This window comes from Macaca thibetana, chromosome 17 (genome assembly GCF_024542745.1).
Source record: "Macaca thibetana thibetana isolate TM-01 chromosome 17, ASM2454274v1, whole genome shotgun sequence".
In the NCBI taxonomy this organism is placed as follows: Eukaryota; Metazoa; Chordata; class Mammalia; order Primates; family Cercopithecidae; genus Macaca; species Macaca thibetana.
This window is the reverse complement of record NC_065594.1, coordinates 80,755,691-80,762,720: the sequence shown is the minus strand read 5'-3', so window position 1 is coordinate 80,762,720 and position 7,030 is coordinate 80,755,691. Positions and strand designations below refer to the sequence as shown.

Genomic DNA, 7,030 nt, shown 5'->3' with positions numbered 1-7,030 from the left:
AGCTCTTGCCAAGTTCTCTAGTGGTCTCCATATTACTTGAGCCAACAGACTTTTTCAGCCCTCATCTTCCCCAACAACTCAGCCCCGTTGGCCACACCCTTCTTGGTGAAATACTTTCTTCCTTTGGATTTCTATAGTGATGTCACCCTCTCCTAACTGTGCTCCTGCCCCCAGCTACTCATTGGCTCTACGTCTCAAATCCTCATTTACATAGCCTGTAAGTGTTGGGGTGCCTTAATGCTTGATGGTAGGCCCTCTACTCTTCTCAATAACCTTTCTCTGAGGCATCTCAATCAGATCTGTGGCCTCGACTGCTTAATATAACAGAGGCATGTAATGAGTGCTGCAGGAGTGTTCAGTCGAGTACTTGACTATGGCATGTGAAAAGTAGCTTGATTTGGGGTCACTGTTATTCAGTGGAAAATGTAACCTTGGGACAGATAATGCAGCCCACATTTGAACTCTGAAAGACCATTCACTGGATTGAAAGACCGATAGGTACCAATAATTGCTGTTTATCCTTCATCAAAATTACCATTATTCCACAAGGTAAGTGCTTGTCTATACATTACAGGTCCTGTATGTATTGCCTATGCATTCACTATGTATTAGCATTTCCTACATTCTATCCATTCCCTTTATTCAAAGTATTCACGCTTACCTTTTACTCAGCAGTCCACCAGGCTTTCCCATCCTCAGTAGCGTTTATTGATTGCCTTCAGGATCTATAGTAATGTTTAAAGCACTATAATCCATCTCTATCCTCAAAGATCTTGATGGAGTATTGCAATAAGCCTATTACTTATTGTTGTCAGCTTTTCTATCAGCATCAATTAGAAAGGCATGAAGGGACCATATGTTGTTCAATTACTTTATCAAGGGAACAAGTATGGAAGAATCACTTGCAAATGATCAACAATCATTAATGCATGCAACTAAAAGGAGTATGTTTTATTTTTATTTTATTAATTTTTTTTTTTTTTCCTGAGGCAGAGTCTCACTCTGTTGCCCAGGATGGAGTATAGTGGCACGATCTCGGCTCACTTCAACCTCTGCCTCCTGGGTTCAAGCGATTCTCCTGTCTCAGCCTCCCAAGTAGCTGAGATTACAGCCGTACACCACAACGTCCAGCTAATTTCTTTATTTGTAGAGACGGGGTTTTGCCATGTTGGCCAGGCTGGTCTCGAACTCCTGACCTCAGGTGATCCACCTGCCCCGGCCTCCCAAATTGCTGGGATTACAGGTGTGAGCCACTGCACCTGGCCTGTTTTACTTTTTAAAAAATCCACAATATAGCCAACTCTCTTGTATACACAAAAACAGTGATCTGCGGTGCATCTCATGGCAACCATGCTGTTCAGCCTACTGATATTCTTTAATGAATTGTCTGCTTTGTTGACATCTGCACTCTGCAATTCCAGAATTGATCATACATTTCCCTCATAAGCCCACCTCCTCGTTTCCATTAATTTTACATACTGTCTGCAGAGATAATCCGCTGTAAAGGAGGTAACACTCACCTCGGAATCAGAAGTCCTGGGTCCAAGGTCTGACCTGTAATTCACTGGGTCATGCAAAAATCTCATTTTCTTCATCGCTATATCTGCCTGAATAACCCTACTGTCTCTCTACAACCCTCAAAATAGGCAGGTGGTAAGAGTTATTACTTATTAGAAGAAGCTTTAGAAATCCAAATATTTCACCATCGTCCTTGATCAATGGAAGGTTTAAGAGAGACAGAGTCATCTATTCTCAGTAGCATGGACTGCAGGGAACTGCCTCACCGAAGACCCTGTTGATTTATTACATTAATTTATTCCAGTTTGTGTGCGGAATATTAGACATGCCTAGCTTCAGGTCTCAACCTGAAGCCATGTTTCATCCAACTAGATCTTCAGAATTATCCTATGAGATAAGCAGGGCAGGTGGTACTGTTTTGATTTCACAAATGAGGAGAGGTTCAAAGTTTAGCAAACTGAACAAGATCACACAGCTAGAAAACGGACAAACCAGGGCTTCATATTTCAAGCTTTCTAATCCCTAGTTCTTCACCTTCCAACACTTCTAGCCAGAAGGGAGAAAGCAGTTCTTAAGTCCCTTTTCAGTGCAAAGAATGACAATTTAATAACCCGAGAGAGTTAATGCACCTTCCAAAAGATTCATTTCTCCCGTGTTCACAAAGAGTCAGGCAGAAATTGATTTAGAACAATCAGGAGAAGACTCAGTAAGCTTCATCTACACAATAAAAATAATACACTTAGCATTCTCATGTAACTTCACATTTTGTAGTTATTGACAATAAACAATTAAAAATTTATCTCATAGATAACCAGGTGGCTAGTATAGTTATTTTACAACACAAAACACTTAGACAGGCTTCCTTTGTATTGGGTAGAGATGATTTAAAAATCAATTTAACAATGCCACTTTAAATGTACAGAGTTTCAAGCCTCGTGGTGGTGGGATACGTCCTGGAAATTTTGGGCATTTAATTCACAATAAGCCTCAATAAATTGCCCTCATGAGATGTCCCTCATGACCAGAGGTCATACATACAGGCTGAAGCTTAGTTGTAAACAGACTTCACCGTACATTCTAGCCATTTCCAGCTTGAGACACAGTAAACTCCTCTTATCATAACCAAATGCTGACAAGTCCCTTTGACTTAGAAAGTGACATACAGTGAAATGGACCCCAGTTTAAATTCTTCTCAAGTTTGCACGGAGAGAAAGCAGTTCCAAAGCAGCCCATTAGAGGTATTTGTCTGCATGCATAAGACATTAGGCAGCCTGACATGACTCGATGTTTGCAAAGGGAAGGATGGGTTTGAGGCAAGAGGATTTTGTATGTGCAAAGTGGTACAGGCCAAAAGAGCCACACATGTAACTGCTTTACATACAGCTGGCCAGGTCTTTGCTTGGCTGCAACTAGCTGATTTTTTATGAATGTTAAGTTCATGGGCAAATGAATAGATGATCCAAACCTACCTTTTTAATTACAAAATGCTTTTTCCTCCCCCACAATCAGAATTCTACTCATTTCAGCACTGAAAAAAAAATGTAATCATCGTAATTCCTAGTAGCTTGCTTCTGTTTCCGCTTCAATAGATGCCCCATAGATGGGAAGTCACATAACAGCTCCATGTCCTATCAAGTTGCTTCCACCCGAAAACAGCTGCAATGCTTATCTAATTAAACCCCAGCACCAAACTGTGAGCTTCTGCATCAATCATTAATATTGTATTTTGGATCATTTTAAATTCTGACTGGGGTAGGTGGCTCCCCACGCACTGGTCTCTGAAGGAGATTTTTCAAATAATCTTTAAGTGGCATTGAAAAAATAAAACAAGCTGCCTGCTGTTTGAGGAAAGCTCTGCCATCCTGCTGCACCCTGATTAGCTGTTAACACTAATTGAGAGATGAATATTGCTTATTCCAAAAATGCTAAAGATGGGTTTTTTTAATTATGAAAAGGAAAACGCAGTTCTCCTCACCTCAAAAATGTGTCTGTGGCTCCTTGCCCAAATTCTAAACAGCGCCAAAAGAATGGTGGTTTCTGGGTCTCTGGTCTACAGTTTGCAGAGTGATTATCCCGAATCACTTCTTTTCTCTAGGTGGCCCTCCAGAGTTAGTGAACCGTGACCTCCACGTGGGATTTGCACATGCGAGCCCTGCATCTGGAATGCAGAAACACTCTTCACAGAACTCTGATGGCCCAGAAATATTCATGGAAATCTCTGTCCTGGTAAGGCACATGTTGATGTACTTATGCTTAAGCTCATAAACCGAGAGGAACAGTTTCCTACATCCCTCTTCTAATGACTAAAGCCAACGGCCTGAGCCAAATGGGACAATTTAGAAAAAGAGAGACTGGCGAAAACCAAATGAATCTCTGCTTCCTTCTAGCATTCTAGGAAAAATACCAAGCGGCTGTGCCAACGTGCACTGCTTGTCTTTGTTAGGAAAATACACTCAAAATCAGGGGAATCAGTCAGTCCCAGGTTCAGGAAAGATGTATGCAAGAGGGACTCCCTGATGAGGAAAAATCGACTACAAAAACACAGCATGCACCCAGCTCAGCATAAACACAGCTTAAAAATCACAAGGAACTAGGAAGAAGTGCAGAATCCCGAGGTTCTCATTCTTGTTCCCATAAGCCGGGATTGGCTGAGACTTAGCCAGGATACCACCTGGCAATACAGCCACATCAGCTAAAGAGATGAGGAACCTGAGAGGAAACAAATGTGAGGAAGAGGATGATTCAAGAGGACCAGAAAAACAAGGAAAGGACAGAGGTCCTAGGATATTCACTGCAGGGAAGACAGGCTGAAAGATTTAGGAACCAGTTGAAAGTCAACATGCTGGAGCCTCGCGAAGGGTGGAGTCAGGGATCTCTCCTGCTATTATTGTATCAGCAGCCTCACAGCTACCCTCAAACCTGAAATTTGTGTTAGATTTATACACAGTTGATAGAGTCCTGCCCATGCTACTTTCCTACTATCTCTGTGTTTCCTAGAACCAAGGCACACCCCTCCTCATGGCTCTCCCACTGCCATCACATTCTAAGCATATGTCCAGTCCTAGGGAGCTATAAGACCTTGAGTGTATTGGTGAAACTCTCCAAGTCTCATTTTCCTCATCTGTAAAATGAAAATAGTGGAATATATTTATTCTACTAAAAAACTGACATTTTTAGTACTTCCTACATATCAAGTTAAATGTGTAAATGTGGGGGGTTTTTTGTTTTGTTTTCTTGTTTTGTTTTTTGTGGGGTTTTTTTTGTTTTTTTGTTTTGTTTTGTTTTGTTTGAGACAGAGTCTCACTCTCTCACCCAGGCTGGAGTGCAGTGGCGCAATCTCGGTTCACTTCAACCTCCATCTCCTGGGTTTAAACAATTTTCCTGCCTCAACCTCCCAAGTAGCTGAGATTACAGGCACACACTACCACACCTGGCTAATTTTTGTATTTTACTAGAGATGAGGTTTCACCATGTTGGCCAGGCTGGTGTTGAACTCCTGACCTCAGGTGATTCACCCGCCTCAGTTTCCCAAAGTGCTGGGATTACAGGCATGAGCCACTGCGCCCAGTCAAATGTGTTTTGATATATTAGTATTATTCTTGTCCTACAGCACAATGTGGAAAATGTAATTTCCATTACGCAGATGAGAAAATGCAGGCCACAAAACTTTCCCAACGCTCCCAAAGTCATCCAGCAAGAAGTACCAGAATCAAAATCTTCTTATCCTTGCCAAAAAAAAAAAGAAAGAAAGAAAACATAAATAAAAGTGGAACAATAAGAATAATAAAAAAGAGTGAGGGAGACAGAGAGAATCTGGAGGTACTATAAGAAGAAGAAACCTAAATCTAATTTATCTCACTTTGAATAAAGGACAATTTGTAAAATTTAGCAGTAAAGACTGTAATATGCTTGAAATTTAATAGACTTGAGAGATGTAATAAGAACAGCCTTTTTTGCAAGTGTTTATTTTCTAATAAACAGGAATCAGGAAATTTGCCTCTGGGCAGTTTTTCCCCACAACTAGTAATTGAAAATGTGAAGTTAGCAAACAATTCCTTTACAGCAAACATTGCTCTTTTATTCAATTGTTCATGAAAGAGAAACATCTATTGATTCCCATCTATGCGCCAGGCATCGTGCACTCCATTTGCCAGGCATGCAGTTTAGAGCCAGACAGTCTGGTATCTGAGCTTTAAAGGCCAAGAATCAAGTGTTTATGTCTGGCATGTTGTAATTAATTAAACCATTTTTCTGCAATAATTGCAGGGTCTCAGAATACAATGCATTTGGTGACAAACTCACTGGATTCAAAGAGAAGTTGCTGTGGGATTTCTGCAAGACCAGAGTCTTAGAGGAGACGGTGCCCAAGTCCAACTTGTTCACTCTTGGAATGCCGGGCACCAAACATGGTGCCTGGTCCACTGCAGACAGTTGGTTCTTCCCACGTGCCATGCATTTGACTCTCTTAGGGAACTCCTTTAAAACAGAGGTATCAAGCACCCGCTCCTCCCCAGAAGATGCTCATCCTGTTGGTGGAAACAGGACCATGATGAGATTTGTTTGTATTCTCCACGGGTGAATTTTTTTTTTTTTTTTTTTTTTTTTTTTGAGATTGAGTCTCACTCTGTCGCCAGGCTGGAGTGCAGTGGCATGATCTTGGCTCACTGCAACCTCTGCTTCCCAGTTCAAGTGATTCTCCTTCCTCAGCCTCCTAAGTGGCTGGGACTACAGGTGCGTGCCACCATGCCCAGCTAATTTTTGTATTTTTAGGAGAGATGGGGTTTCACCATGTTGGCCAGGATGGCCTTGATCTCTTGACCTTATGATCCGCCCCCTCACCCTCCCAAAGTGTTGGGATTACAGGCGTGAGCCACCACCCCTGGCTATACATATCCAGTGACAAGAACCACTCAATGTGAGCTTTATGCATATTTTTCAATGTATAAAAAAGTAAATCAGGCCAGGTATGGTGGTTCACACCTGTAATCCCAGAACTTTGGAAGGCCAAGGAGAAGATTGCTTGAGCCCAGGAGTTCTAGGCTACAGTGAGCTATGATCTTGCCGCTGCACTCCAGCCTGGGTGACAGAGTGAGATCCTATCTCTAAAAACAAACAAACAAGAAAGAGTGAACTAGCATTATTAAAGTAGGTAGATACTATAATTTTTAAAACCATGTGACACCCTTATGGGTATAAATTCTAAAGCAAGAAAGGGATAGGAGGAAGTGTTGGATTAACATTATGTGTAGGGGCAATATATACTATAATAGGATAAAAATCTTACTAGAAGAGGGAAGGAACATGGAATCTCTTAGGGTGAACATGAGGACCTTTTTTAACACCTAAAATAAAAGTTTAAAAGAACATTTTTTTGGCTACGATTAAAAAGTCAAAAAAAAAAAAAGCAAACAAACAGATGCTGACAATGTTGTGGAGAAAAAGTAATGATTACGTGCTGTTGGAGGCAGGGGTGTAAATTAGTTCAACCATTGTGGAAGACAGTGTGGTAATT

At 41.3% G+C, this 7,030-nt stretch overlaps 1 long non-coding RNA gene across 1 annotated transcript; it reads left to right on the top strand.

Annotated features, from left to right (window-relative positions):
• Positions 1–370: 370 nt before the first annotated feature.
• Positions 371–5,251, top strand: LOC126940850 (uncharacterized). The gene is made up of 3 exons (XR_007720938.1): positions 371–549; positions 3,614–3,744; positions 5,162–5,251. It is a non-coding gene; the product is annotated as an uncharacterized LOC126940850 (long non-coding RNA).
• The last annotated feature ends 1,779 nt before the right edge of the window (positions 5,252–7,030 follow it).